The 15571-nt window shown below is 37.3% G+C and overlaps 2 pseudogenes; one reads left to right on the top strand and one right to left on the bottom strand.

Moving 5' to 3' along the window:
• The first annotated feature begins 12473 nt into the window (after positions 1 to 12473).
• On the top strand, positions 12474 to 13445 carry LOC112858424 (small ribosomal subunit protein uS5 pseudogene; annotated as a pseudogene).
• Positions 13446 to 15266: 1821 nt separating this feature from the next.
• On the bottom strand, positions 15267 to 15349 carry LOC112859101 (U4 spliceosomal RNA; annotated as a pseudogene).
• Positions 15350 to 15571: the final 222 nt, after the last annotated feature.

Below are 15571 nucleotides of genomic sequence, written 5' to 3'. Positions count from 1 at the left end.
TCCTGTTGATTTTCTTCTTAGATGATCTGTCCATTGCTATAAGTGGGGTGTTAAAGTCCCCTCCTATTATTTTATTATTGTCAATGAGTTTCTTTATGTTTGTGATTAATTGATTTATATATTTGGGTGTTTTTGCATTGGGGGCATAACTGTTTTCTATTGGTAGATCTTCTTGAGGGATAGACCCTTAATTATGATATAATGCCCTTCTTCATCTCTTGTTACAGTCTTTGCTTTAAAATCTAGTTTGTCTGATATAAGTATGGTTACTACAGCTTTCTTTTGGCCTCACAACCTTTCCAAACCTCTTACATAGATTTGGTTTCTTTACTGAACTTCAGAACTGTTGCTACTTGATATCATATTATACGTTGCTTTGTTTGTGTTTGTTGTCTCTTTTTCCTGCTAGAATGAAAACTCCACAAGAGCACGGATGTTTCCAGTTGATTTTCTATTGAATCCCTGTTGCCTCAAACAGTACTTAGCATCTTGTAGGTTCTTTATACCAAGTGTTTGAATAGAGATGGATGCATTTTGTGCTAATTATTTTTTAATAGTGATTCTCCTCATGTTTGTATGCTCAACTGTTCTATGTCTTCATATCCTGCTCTTCCTGTTTTTTTTTTTTTTAATGTTTATTTATTTTGAGAGAAAGAGAGAGGAGAGAAAGAGAGAGAGAGAGAATGAACGGGATGGGGGGTAAAGAGAGGGAAAGAGAGAATCCCAAGCAAGCTCGATTCCACTAATTGGGAGATCATGACCTGAGCTGAAATCAAGTCAGACACTTAACTGACTGAGCCACCCAGGCACCCTTCCCTTTTTATTTTTATAGCAAGAAATTAGATTTTGCTCCAATGGGTTTTGGTTCATTAGAATATTTTTATTGAATTTAAGGACATGCAATTATGTTCTTTTCATCATCTCTAATGACTTTCCCTTTTATTCCCTCTTTCACTACCCATGACCAATGCTTCAAACCTTTATATTTGTGGATTCCGTCAAATCCAACATGTTGCTTAGTAGAATATTTTCTGATTTGTCCATTGAAAATACAGTCCTTCTTAAGTATAAATTTCCTCACATTCTCTGTGTTTTTTTAAACCTCAAATTATATTTAATTCTTATTTAAACTTTCTTTTCCTCTTATAGCAGAGAAAGAGGGCTCCAAACCATTGTCCAAATTTAAGCTTTCTTAATCTTTCTTTTGGCCCTCTTTCCTACCATCTCATCTCCATAGCTCCTTTGTCTCAGAAGTAATCTGTTATCTTCTCATTATCAAATCCAATAATTTTTTTTCACCTTCATACTTATGACCACGTGACTTCTCTTTGACATTTGACTCTATTGATCCATCCTATATTTCATATCCTGTCTTATTTTTTGTGACTTTCTTTAGCTTCTTTGTTTCTCTTTCTATATATTTGGCTATCATACGTTATTTATTTCATTCGTTCTTGTTTTTCATATACAATAACAACAACAAAAAAATGGATGCTTCTTGAGGTTCTATAATCAGTTATTAGGAACCAAAACCCAACTCAGACCAACCTAAGCAATAAGAAGAATGTAACAGTGGGCATGATTCATAGGCTCTAATATTGTCATTAGAATCTGTCTGCTCTATATTCCTCCATTCTTTGGTCCCATATAATGACAAAGTTGACCACTGGCAACTTTAGACTTACATTATCATTATAGATATTGATCCTGGGGAAAAAAGAATGCCAATTTTTGGGTAACTTTATAGCTGTTTAAGGTATACTTTACTGGCCTTGCTTGAGTTCTGTGATCATTCCTGAATCAATCACTGTGGCCAAGGGAAGGGAGGACTTGGAATTACCAGGCCTGGACCACATACTCACTCCTGAATTTGGCATTTTGGTTATATCTCTTTCTAAACTACATGGCCTGAAATTGGGAGAAGGATGGGCTCTCAAAGAGACACTGAGCATTTTCTCGTCCTATTCTTTACATTGTATCCCTGGGCTATTCTGTCCACTGTTTTAACTTCTATTATCATCCGTATGCTGATAACTTTCAAATCTCACAATACAAATGAACCTAATTACACTGCAAAGCCATTGGAAAATGAAATGGGGTAGAAGTTTTTGCCCTAACTGCAATGGCTGATTCTGATGAGAAAAACTCAAGGCCCAGTATGGTTTCTGAAGTGTCACTACCAGGATCTGGTAAATGAATTCAGTAGCAGAGTATTATTCAAACTCAGGTAGACTTGCAGGAATTCTTTCTAGTCTCATCAGGAAGTCCACGTAAGGCATATATGAAGCAGAATTGACCCCACAGCTAAGGGAGGACTAGAAGGAATCATTGGAGCATCAGGGCCCTACTCAAGCAGGCTGATTTTCAGTATAATACCCTCATGCTAAGGACAAATTAGAAAAGTATATAGACTCATTGGGAAGAGCATAGGATGGTGGTAGGCAGGAGTCCAGTATGGATGGGACCAGTATAAGGCAGGGATGGGAATTGGAAATCAGTGGCTTGGAGTCTACACCCAGGGTTTATTCATGTATAACAAGGACCAGATATGGTTAGAAGTAAAACTTTGCTATTAACTCAGAGTATTGTGAATGTTCAAAGATAGGCTTTTAGGCATTTCTGTTTTTCCAGTTGTATTTGTGTTTTCCTCTTTGTAAGTAAAGAATTACAAATGAAACAACTAGATTGGATTAACTAATTTCTAAGATATCTTCCAACTATACAAGTCTATAATTCTAAGAGTATTGGAGAATATAATTAATAACATAAAAGCAGAGATTTTTTTCTGTTTTTCCCCATTAATTCATAAAGCTAGAACAGTTCTTTGAACAAAATAAATATTTGTTGAATTTCAAAAACTGTTGTTGTAGACAGAAAACTAAAAAGTGGGATTTTCCTTTTATTCTATATCTCTGAATTAAATAATTAGATTTAACATTTTTTGTAATTTATGACATTAAAGAGGGCTGATGACAGTTGACAGGAAACTTGGAGAGTTCTTCACTATTATAAGAAAATTGTGATAGAAGTAGGTCAAAGACTTTTGCAATGCTAATTTTCAAACAGATTTGATTTCAATTTACTTAAATGGCTTTTGGTCTTACCTGAAGTGAAGAAAGGAGGTAGAATCGTAAGCCAAATGTTTTTATTTTAGTATTTATTTTTGAGTAGCTTTAATTCTAAAAAAAACCCAGGCCTTCATCCAATACCATTCTGTGGAAGACTTTACTACATGATGGTATAATGTGCAAAATTTCCTTAGACTCATTATTTAATTAGGAAACCCCAAATTTGAAGTTATCTTTTTCAGAGTTGAAATCATGAAATGTTGGTAGTGTCAAGTTGTAACACCAAATTATAACACTAGGTGGCATGAGATGCAAGTTGAAAAACAATAGTGTTATCAGAAAGTATAATAGCTGATCTATACCTGCATCTTAGTTTACTTTTATATGTAGGCATATAAATCTGGGAAACTCTCACTAGGAGAATGTGAATTTTATTTGAATGAAATACATATAATAAAATGAACAAGGTATGAAGCTCTTAGTTTAAGAAAAATAGGTTTAAAAAGAGCAATAGTTTTTGCTAGTTGAAGTCAATGGATACTGAATTAAAAAATTAGGGGGTAGGGGCACCTGGGTGGCTCAGTTGGTTAAGTGTCTATCTTTTGATTTTGGCTCAGGTCATGATCTCATGGTGGTGGGATTGAGCCCCACTGGTCACCACACTGAGTGTGGAGCCTGCTTGGGATTCTCTCTCTTCCTTCCTCTCTGCCCCTCCCCCGATCTCTCTTTCTATCTCAAAATAAAAGTAAATAAAATAAAAAAAAATTAGGGGGGTATTAGGGATAAATAATGTTAGCCCCAGGCAAAACTGCCGAGTGGTAGAGTAATTCCTCTCTTTGGTATCCTGTGGAAATCAAAAGAGATGGTTCTCTACTTTCCCATTTACTTTTGGGAAGTCCCTTTTCCCAGCTGCTGCTCTTCCTGCTATCCCCAGCTGCTCCATGTTCACCACTGTGGGCACTTAGGAAACTCATTTTACTTGTACATTCATCAAAACATGCCTATTCTATGTCTCATCCCTTAGAGTCTGAAGTTTGAGTTCTTTCTATATATTGGCTAATCAAAAAACAAACCATACCTATTCATGGATGGAGAGCTAGCTCGGGTTTGTTTTCATTCTCTTAGATGAAGTGCAATTTCTACTGGTCAAGATCTGAGCAGGAAACAGAAGGCATATGCAATGGGGAAAGTAGAGAGAACATTAACTAGTGGTAGGGAACCGCCTTGGGACTATTGACAAGGAGGATACCATTACCACCCCTTGCCATGGAGTAGGTGCCTCCCACAAAGAGCTGTGGATAGAAATAGGAGAACGAAGTCACTACAAACTCAAAGCTCCAGACTGCTGCTGATGGTTGTGGTGTCTGTGTTTCTGTTAAAAGATAAACTGAGGAATATTAAAATTTTTAAGCGTTTATTTGAGCAAAAATTGATTTGAATCAGGCAGCATCCAATCTAGCCAATAGAAGGAAACTCCGAGGAGCTCTACAAACTGAAAGACTTGTAGGCAGAAGAGAGCAGGAATGAGGAAGTTATACTAGACAAAAAAGGAGGTTGATTATTCTAAGAGTACTTTTCCTTCAGGGGATGGCAAGGGTCTATCAGGCAGACTACATAACTAGTGCTAATCAGGTGATTTCCTCTTTTTCTTTTTTTTCCTTGAGAAATCGAGAGAGAGAGAGAGAGAGAGAGAGAGAGAGAGAACGCACACAAGTGAGTGAGGAGCACAGAGAGAGAGAGAGAGAGAGAGAAAGAATCCTACAAGGGGCAGACAGAGAGAGAGCAATGAAAAGAGAGAGAGAGAGAGAGACAGAGAGAGAAAGAGAGAGAGAGAGAGAGAAGCAGGGCTCATCTGAAGCGAGTATCCAGCTCACTGGAAGCAGGGCTGGAGTACACTTGATGAGGGGCATGAGCTCATGAACGGTGAGATCATGACCTGAGCTGAAGTCAGATGCTTAACTGACTGAGCCACCCTGGGCACCCTGATCAGGTGATTTCCTGATTGACTGTTTTAAAATTCCATTTCTGGAAGAGCCAAAATGGTAAGTTAAATCTTAGTATGGTGATGCGGAGCTTAGCATAAACAAATCTATCATGGGCCTGTTTTTTTTTTTTGTTTTTCGTTTTGTTTTTTGTTTTTTGTTTTTTTTTTTAACAATTCCCTGCTTTTGATCAGACCCTTAGTCTAATTGAGAAATTTGATAGAAAATGTAAGGCATTAGTGCTATTCTCAGGTACCACTCTGGAGTTCTTGCAGGTTTTGCTAAATCTCTGTGTGTTATTTACAGGTCACAATGTTGGGTTCACATTCTTTAAGTTGGTCATTCTGTTTGTTCCTTTTCTGATGTTCTATTCTTAGAGAGGTCATTTGCTCGGTGGTTAGCAGCTGTGAACATGCATTTAAAACTTTTGAGAGACTACAGTGCACCGGGGAGACTACTATGATTATTATGAGCAGGATCATTCTTGATGTATGGAGTGCACTTCACAGCCATGGTCCCCAGGACCCAAAGCACTCAGACCCAATCCAATCAGACTTTTGAGGAAGTCCCTTCCTTAAGCCAACTGACTTGTTCAGTGATCTTATGTAGCTGAGTCTCAATTTCGCAGAAATGTTAATTTAAGTGCAGCAAATGCTGTTGGCCATAGCGCAGACATCTTGTTTACCTGAAAGATAATTAAGGGCTATCCTATTATCATAAACAACTTTGGCCAGAGAATCTGGGAGTTTGGTTGGGCAGCTATTTCTTTATCAGCAGAAAACTTTGTCCTTTTAACAGAGAGAAAACCAAATTCTAATTTTGCACCAGTGTGCTTTTGATATTAAAATTCATTTTAAAATCTTAAATACATCCATTCTAATCTTGACTAGCTTGACTACACTAAAATTTTTTTCCCAACAAAACTTCTACAACTATTTATATGCATTCAGATTTATTGTACTTTTTTCTTCTTTTTTCTCATACTGGAACAATAATTCATTTTACTTTCCTTACCTACTTTTCAGACACATTTTTTTTCCTTTCACTTTTGTTATTTCCAAGTAGTTTTAATTACATATATTAATTAGAATTCCTTACCCTTCAAATCCTTTATTCCTAGTGAAAACTAAGAAGTGAGCAATTGTGGATTGTCAGTTGCACTGGGATTTTCTGGATTGGCAAATTTATAAATACATTTCATAATTTCTAGACTTCTTCCTCATAGTAAATTTTTAAAAATAGCACAAGGCATGTTAACTGATTGACCCAAGTATCTTTAGCTCTTTTGTAATAAGAAGCCAAAAGTAGATAAATCTGTATTTAATAATTAATGTTTCAGTATTTTATCTTATTTGGAAATGATCTAGATAGTCAATGACTATCCATCATTTAAATTTTCTCAGTATAACTTTAAAGTTTCAAGTTACTGAAAAGATTATGGAAACTATTTTTGAGTAGATACACCATAAAGCATAATTCTTATTGGAAAGTTCATTTATAAACTTTTATCTTAATTACATCTATTTAATTCACCTGTTCTTAACAATTATGTTTCGATTAGTCATGAAAATTTTATGAGACATTAAATAACTAACCATTATCTTAATTATCTCTTTTGTTAACAAAGTCTGCAACAGAGATAACAGGCTTATTTGATTTTTAGTAAATCTAGGTAGAATAAATTTATATTTAATGCTGATAGCATGTTTTTTCAAAATTAAACTAAAAACGGTAAACTCTCCTTAAAAATTTTTTTTTACTGAAAATTATCCTCAATCAAATGGAGTTGGAAACTATTTGGGTTAATTACTGTATTTCTGAGAATATACTTGATTTATATAAATACTTGTTTGTATTTAAGACAAGTCAACAGAGGTTTTTACAAATTAATGGGGACAATGCCATCTGGAGGTAGAAAAAATATCACATGTTTATAACATGTACACATAGACATACATAAACATATAGACAAATGCAAATACATATCTTATAGCTTTTATTTTAAAATTTTAGCCATGAGACATCTCCAACAATGTAACATTTTTATCCATCAAAGAACAGTTGGACCCAAATTGTGCTTCTGGCAGATGGAATAAATTAAAGTTACCCTCTCAGATGACAGATGGCTAAAGATTTTTACTAATATTTGTGCAAGATAGTAATCAAAATAACTTTTCCTTTTCTTTTTTTCTTTTTTCTCCTTCTGATAAGAATTACCTTGGTTCCTAGAGAAAACCAAGTAGAATACTTGCATCTCAAAAAGCATAGAGAAAGAATGCAAGTTCCCCCAAGATAAATTCTATTCCCTAAGTCTTTTTTTTTTTTTTTTACAATATCTTTGGGCCTTTTGAGATGAGTAGGGGAGGTTTGGGATTGGTAAATAGGATAGGTGGGCTTTGAGTTGTTTCTAGAGTCACATTTCTGTTCCTATAAAGACTAGATTTGTAAGACAAGTACAGTTGTTTTTGGTTCCTCAGAGGACTGGATTGCAAACTGAAGGATATCAAGAGGCTGACCCACCCCATCCAACTGTATTATCCTCAATATGTTTCTTTATATTATGGAGAAGATCTTCAACTAAGATGTAAATAAAAAGTTCCTTATATTCTAGATTTTGAGTTGTGTGTCTTGGAATGTTTTAGTAAATCATTCCACAAAGATTTTAGAATGTTTCCTTCTGGGTACATAGTTTCACTTTAGCTTAGAGCAGAAGGTCTAAAATAAATTCCTATCAGGCTCTGAATGTCAGCTTCCAATTTGGCCAGCTTCTCACCATAAGAGTTACTTAAAAACACAAATATTGTTTTCAAATATCTTGTCAGGCTACAGCTAACAACAGTAAATATTCCTTGCAGCTCTGAACAACCCCTTGGACTCAAGAGGCATCCCCAAAGAGGGTGCAAAAGACACTGTCCTCCTAAGAACCAGAGCCACTCCCAAAGATAACCAAAGAAAGACAGACTTAGACAATTGACCTGAGAGCTGGCAATGGTGGTAGGACACTAGCTGCAAATGAAGTACAACCCCCATTTCTGTCCAGCCAAATCGGGTACAACCTGCATTTCTGTTTGTCCTTATTTTGGGACCCCAACCTGACGGCTGCCAAGCCAAGTTCTTAGGACACAAAATGAGACAAACAAGAAGGTAATGGCTGTCCCTGGGAGAGTAAGGATCAACAACCAATGGGTACCCGAAAACAAGTTCACAAGTCACAATTCAAAGATCAAATTCTTATTAGTGTTTTTTTCTGCCTGTCAGTGTGAATTTGGAAAGGAACAATGTAAAATTTTTTACTTTCCTCTCTCAACCAGGCATTACAGACAGAGATCTAGGAGAGCTAACTTGGGTAAGAATTCTCACCCCTTTCTGGCTTCTGCCAGTTTTCCCAGGATCCTGTCTGCAGGATCTAGAGCAAGTGAGGTGCCCCAGCAGGTCTCATTCTGGTCAACAGAAACTATGGAGGAGGAAAAGTAATTTCCCCTCTACCTTTTATGGTGAGTGCTTGGCTGAGACCGCTTTTTCTCTAGGTCATCTTATAAATGGATAAGCTTATCTAGGTTAAAATTTCTCTACTGTGGTCCCTGTAATTCAAGATTATTATATCCTTGATAAGATTAACCTGCTTATTCAGCCTTAAACTTTTGTTTTTATTCACCTGAGGCCCAACACTAGACCCACTCCAGCTTAAGTCAGACCTAGTCTAACCCCAGACCCAATCTTCTTTCCAAGTCAGACACAATCTGACTCAGTCCAGTTTCTGGACCCAGTCCAAAAAAAGAAATGTTCAAATAAAGTCTGAAAGCTGATAACATAAAAGCTGCAGTTGGAATCTGAGCGACACTTACCGATCACCTCCAAAGACAGTGAGAAGGCAGGCAGCTCATGGGGTTTAGCAGGTCCCTTCATCTGGTTGTTCACTGCTCCCAGAAGCTGTCAGGGGGCTTCCTTCAGTTTCCTCTTCTGACATCAGAACCGTTAAAAGTTAAACTGAGGCCTGCCTCAGGTCACTTGGGTGGCAGAGCTGTTTGAGCTCCTTCATAGGTTAGTTTTGTTTTCCTTTCCATGCAAAACGGTTCTGGCACTTTACCCTGAGGAGAATATCATGGGCCATAAGTGGGACTGAAGTGGGGGTGAACTGGGCAAGGACATCTCTCTGGCTTGATTTGGAAGATTCCACAAAGGATTGAGCCCAAGCACAATCAATATTCTACATATAATAGACAGTTCTGCTATACTGGGTCTTAAATAAAAATTAAATTAGAAAATGCATTTTCTTATTTCTTTTTCCCTGGCCCAGATTGTTCTATGAGAAGAGATTAACATGTCTCCAGAGACTCTGGTAGCAAAGATTTAGAAATCCTTCACCACTCCAGACTGCCCACTAGTTTTCTGAGGAGAAATTTTACAAATAATTAGAATGTTGGTCACCTTCTCACTTAGACTCTCAGATTCTCCTGGTACTTAGCATCAGGTTGCTAAGCATCTGGGGGTAAAACTATACCATCCTTCATGCTCTCATATTTTACTTTAAATAATCTCCAGGCAAATTTATATGAGCCCACTGTCCCGGGTACACACAAATGACCCTCAGTGGAAGCATTCTTCTCAGATTCAAACACAACTGCTTCATAACCTGCTTTTCTAATCTCCTTTTCAGGTAATGCCACTGCAGTCCACCTGTGCGTGATCCTGCATGCCCCCTTCTTCCTACTTCTCAGTAAGTCATTCATTTCTATGTATTTCTTTAGTACCGCTGGAATATTCTCCTCTCTGTACTGTTTGCCATGGTCCTAGGTTGGATCATTTCTCCACATGGGTCATGTGCTTTGGTCTTATCTAATTGCTTGCTTTTCTCTAAACGAGCCATAGACCCTCATGCCTTTGTGTTGCATCTCTTCATTTTATCTGCTTTCATTAATCAGCTCATTGTCAATTCCTCTGTGATGTGACGCAATGGCTGACTTCCCCAGTAAACTGAACACTCCTTTCTTTTGGTTCTGGTGGTACTTTGTACATATTTCCAATATGTTATAGCAATTATTACTGCAGTATACATGCTTTTTCTATATGTGTGTCATCAGAATCTTGAAATTCCTTGAGAATTAGGGCTTTGTCTTAATATCTAAGGATCTCTAAATAATCAAAGTCATCATTGAATAAATGTGAATTACTACATAAATGATCACACACACACACACACACACACACACACACGGCATGAAATGGAGTGCTCATATTCCACTGATGAGATCTAGGCAAATGGCCTTACTTAACAAAGGGGAAGCTGGGAGATATAATCCAACTTCATTCCCATGATTGGTGAATAGCTGGCTTGTCTGCCATAAAGAATTGTGTTCTTAGGAGCATACATATTTGGAAATAATAGATGGTCCTTTTAAATAAAAGATTTTGTCATTATAGTGAATCCTGATCATTCTTTTTGCCTTCACATCTATTTTTGTCTGTTATTAATATAGCTATACCGGATTTCCTTTGAGTGATCTTTACCTGGGGCATGTTTTTTATTAATAAAAACTTTGTAGCTTTCTATTAATCATGTAGATGTGTCTAGTAAATAGCATACAATGGAACACTTTCTATAAATCCAACAGAATAGTATTTCTTTATTGGTAAATTTGAACATTTAAATTTGAATTTTATACATAGTGTAATTTATGACATATTTGGATTTAATTCCTCCTTATTTTACAGTTTTTATTCTGTCCTTTTTGTATCATTTCCCCCCTTTTATACCTTCTTTTGAATACAAAAAGATTTTTAAGATTCCAATTTTCCTTTACTCACACTATGTGCATCATCACTTTCCTAGCTAATACCAAACTGTTTTCTAACATGGCTTTACTATTTATACTCCTATCAGCAGTACATGAGAATTTTCTTTGCTTTCCATCCTCACCAATACTTGATACTGTTTGATTTCTATTATTTTTGGCAGTCTTGGAGGTGTGCAAATGGTAGCAGTTCTCTATGTCGTCTCTGCACCGGTCCTATGTCAATTATACGTGTCACAAATGTCTTTTTCTACTTTATTGCTCACTCCTTCTCTTTCTAAGGTGTTTTTTGATGAAAAGTTAACTTTAATGTAATTAAATTTATAATTTTTTCTTTGAATCAGTAATCTTTATATATCAAATATCTCTCCCTCTCCTGAAATCTTGACGATATTTTCCTGTACGATCTTCTGAAAGCTTTATGGTTTGCTCTTCTCATAGGTCTTTAATTTACACTGAAATGACATTATTCTGTGGCAGGAGACATAGAAGGGAAGGAAAAATAAGATAAAAACAGAGAGGGAGGCAAACCATAAGAGACTCTTAAATAAAGAGAATAAACCGGGGTTGCTGGAGGGGAGGTGGGTAGAAGGATGGCCTAAATGGGTGATGGTATTAAGGAATGCACTTGTTGGGATGAGCACTGGGTGTTATATGTCAGTGATGAGTCACTGGGTCCTTCTCCTGAAACCAGTATTACAGTGTATGTTAACTAACTTGAATTTAGATATTAATCTAAAAAGAACTGTTGTTAACACACACACATGCACACACACACACACACACACACACACACAAAATGAAGATACCCAATTACCCTAGATCGTTTATTTACAATTTGTAATAACACCTCCTTTCCCCTAGTTTGTATTCATTCCTGTCATGTGTTACATATTCATGTATGCGTGTGTTATTTCTGGACACTCTTTTTTGTTCCATTGATCTGTTTGTCTATCCCTGAAGCATTACTAAACAGTCATATTTGCTCTAGCTTTATAATAAGTGTTGCTATCTTCTGGCAAGTTTCTGTCTAATCCATCCAGTGTAGCCTTAAGATGGAAGGCTCTAGGTTCCAGGAGTCAGGACATGCCTTTAGGACAGGAGTCATTTGAGTACCAATTTATCACACTGATTCTTGCTTTTTCTTCATTCTGAGGCCTCTGAGGACTTCTTTCACTTTTTGTATTTTTAGCTATTTACTTAAAAGAATCTTTATTGCAAGTCAGCTCACATCGGTGTTTTGTCTGAAAAGATTTTTCAGGATATCTTGTTCTTTGTATTGCCAGAGGCCAAAGCCTCCTCCATTTGGCAAGGAGAAACAATGTGCTTTAAAGCACATTTCCAGATTTTAGGAGGAAATGTTACTCCAAAATTTTTGTGTGAGTATAAACAGGGAGAGGTGGTTGGAGAAGACAAGTTTAGTTTCATGACTTATACCCATCATCATGCAATCAATTATTCTCAGTTCTTGATAGGCTCTACCAATTAAAATATTACATCTAGCATGGAATATTTTCATAGAGATTTAGCCTGCCATTTTTTTCCTATAACAAATAATAAATTCCTCTTAGTTGTCTAAATGATGGTAGTATCTCAGAAGACCACTTTTTAAAAACAAACACTTAGCTTCTTCTCCGGGAATACACCAAATGGCGGATGACGCCGGTGCTGCAGAAGGGTCCGGAGGGCCCGGGGGCCCTAGAATGGGAGGCCGCAGCGGCTTCCGCGGAGGCTTCGGCAGCGGCATCCGGGGTCGGGGCCGCGGCCAGGGTCGAGGCCGAGGCCGGGGCCGGGGCCGCGGCCGCGGAGCTCGCGGAGGCAAGGCCGAGGACAAGGAGTGGATGCCCGTCACCAAGCTGGGCCGCCTGGTCAAGGATATGAAGATCAAGTCTCTGGAGGAGATCTATCTCTTCTCTCTGCCCATCAAGGAGTCCGAGATCATTGACTTTTTCTTGGGGGCGTCACTCAAGGACGAGGTCTTGAAGATTATGCCTGTGCAGAAGCAGACCCGCGCTGGCCAGCGGACCAGGTTCAAGGCATTTGTTGCCATCGGAGACTACAACGGACACGTTGGTCTGGGTGTTAAGTGTTCTAAGGAGGTAGCCACCGCCATCCGTGGGGCCATCATCCTGGCCAAGCTTTCCATCGTCCCCGTGCGGCGAGGCTACTGGGGGAACAAGACTGGGAAGCCCCACACTGTACCATGCAAGGTGACAGGCCGCTGTGGTTCTGTGCTGGTGCGCCTCATTCCTGCCCCCAGAGGCACTGGCATTATCTCAGCCCCTGTACCTAAGAAGCTACTGATGATGGCCGGTATCGATGACTGCTACACCTCAGCTAGGAGCTGCACTGCCACCCTGGGCAACTTCGCCAAGGCCACTTTTGATGCCATTTCCAAGACCTACAGCTATCTCACCCCTGATCTTTGGAAGGAGACTGTGTTCACCAAGTCTCCCTATCAGGAATTCACTGACCATCTTGTAAAGACCCACACCAGAGTCTCTGTGCAGGAGGACCCAGGCTCCAGCTGTGGCCACCACATAGTTTTGTATGAGAAAAATAAAGTGAATTGAAGCTTGAAAAAAAAAATAAAAAAAATAAAAGCAAACACTTATATAATCCTTACTATGTGCCAGACACTATTTTAAGAGGTTTACAAATATTAGCTCATTTAATACTTATACGACTTGATGAAATAGGTGGTGTTATAACAGATGGATTAACTGAGACATGGAATCATTAATTAAGTTGTGTACCATCAACAGCTGGTATGTGGTAGAGCAGGAATTTGAATCCAGACAACCTGGCTCCAGAGTCAGCACTTTTAACCACAGGACTGCATAATTGAGCTCATGTTTCTTTGGCATTCACTGTCTCCCAGGTGATCAAAACCTTAATGATAAAACATGATAGTAAACTCTGAGGAGAGAAATGAGAAATCATCTAAAGTTATTTCATTACCTATATTTGGTATAATTTATAATAATTTGGCAGTGAGATCTCAAATGCAAGTATGATCTAGAAGTGGACTGTAGCATGCTCACATTATATTTTATTTAGTCAACATTTTTTATTTAAGCGATTTTAATTATTATTTTTATAAGTTCATTTATTTATTTTGAGAGAGAGAGAGAGAGAGAGAGGACATGTGGGAGGGGCAGAGAGAGAGAGTGAGAGAGAGAATCCCAACCAGGCTTCACACTGTCAGCACAGAGCCTGATGTGGGACTCACAAATCATGAGATCATGACCTGAGCTGAAACCAAGAGTTGGATGCTTAACTGACTGAGCCACCCAGACACCTCAGATTCAACATTTTTGAGTCCTGATTATGTGGTAAGTATTTTGCTACATGCAGAGGTAAAAAATATGAATAAGACATGTCCTCCTGCTTCCAATGCTTACTTCTAGAATCTAGCAGAAAGTTCCCCAGAATGTCAGATGTGGGTTATGCTGAACAGAGGTATCTCTCTGTAGGAACTTTCTTAGATAAACAGTTTATGAGAAGTGTATATATATATATATACATATATATATATATATATATATATATATATATATATATATATATGAAAGCAAGTAGGAAGATGAATTGTTTTGACCATTTGTTGATTTGCTCCTATTTTACATAAACTGGTGGCCTATTTCTATTTTCTGGGACAGTGCCTAAGGATTTCTTTTCCTCTGTTCTGGACACTGCAGATAAGATGTGGATGTGATAGATTAAGTTTGAGCATGTTAGTTTCAGGGAAATTGGTGAAGAAGGAAAAAGAAGATGGCACATCTCAGAGTTCACTAACTGTCATTTTTCCTGGAATGTGAAACAGGGAAAGCAAAACTGTGGAGTGTTCTAAGGTAATAAGGCAAAAGATTATCTGCAGTGTGAACATGATGGCCATGACTTCTGATTCTAGTTGCATAATCAACTTGTATGTGACCTTGAACAATTTGTGCTTGGGCACTTTTTCACTACCTGATTTTCAGAATTGTAAAATAAAAGCAAAACCAAAATGAGGTCAAAGTCTCAGAAACCAAAGCTGATAAAAAAGTATAAGTTCTCTGAATTTTTAGGTTATTGTTTAGTTGCGAGTTTTGTGTTTTTGTGTGCTTGGTGAATACTTTCAAATAATGTAAAAAAAAAGCCACAAAATATGTTCTTCATATAGAGCTGACTCAACTAGTACACAATCAATAATATAGGTTCTTGGGTCCCTCTTCCAGGAGTAGGAGTAATTCTATACTACTCTTTCCATTCACCTTATTTTGCCCAGCTTCCTTTCCTTTAGTGACAGATATCATGTAGAAAACCCTTAAGTGGTATTTTGGTGAGATAGAACATTTATGTAAATTGATTTAATTAGCAAAACGTAACTACTGTATTGATTTTTGTACTAAAGAAAATGTTTGTCATTGTGCTTGTTGTATGTCATATTAGAGAAGTTTTCAATTAGCAGTAATTGTGCCTCGGATAAACCTCATTGGCTATGATACTGTCACTAAACAGAGCTTGTCTGTCATATTAGAAACCACATTGGAAATTTTAGAAAAATGGAGGAAAGAATTAGGCCAAGGCTTCCATATATATATATATATATATATATATATATATATATATATATATATTATATGCGCATATATATGTGCATATATATATGCGCATATATATATATATATAACATTTTTAAAGTGTGTATTAGTAACAAGATTTATAGGTGAGAAGAAACAAAATG

The sequence above is a fragment of the Puma concolor genome, chromosome B1 (genome assembly GCF_028749965.1).
Source record: "Puma concolor isolate L17-30 chromosome B1, mPumCon1.1.hap2, whole genome shotgun sequence".
Lineage (NCBI taxonomy): Eukaryota > Metazoa > Chordata > Mammalia > Carnivora > Felidae > Puma > Puma concolor.
Note: the sequence above shows the minus strand (reverse complement) of the source record. Positions and strands in the feature narration are given on the sequence as shown.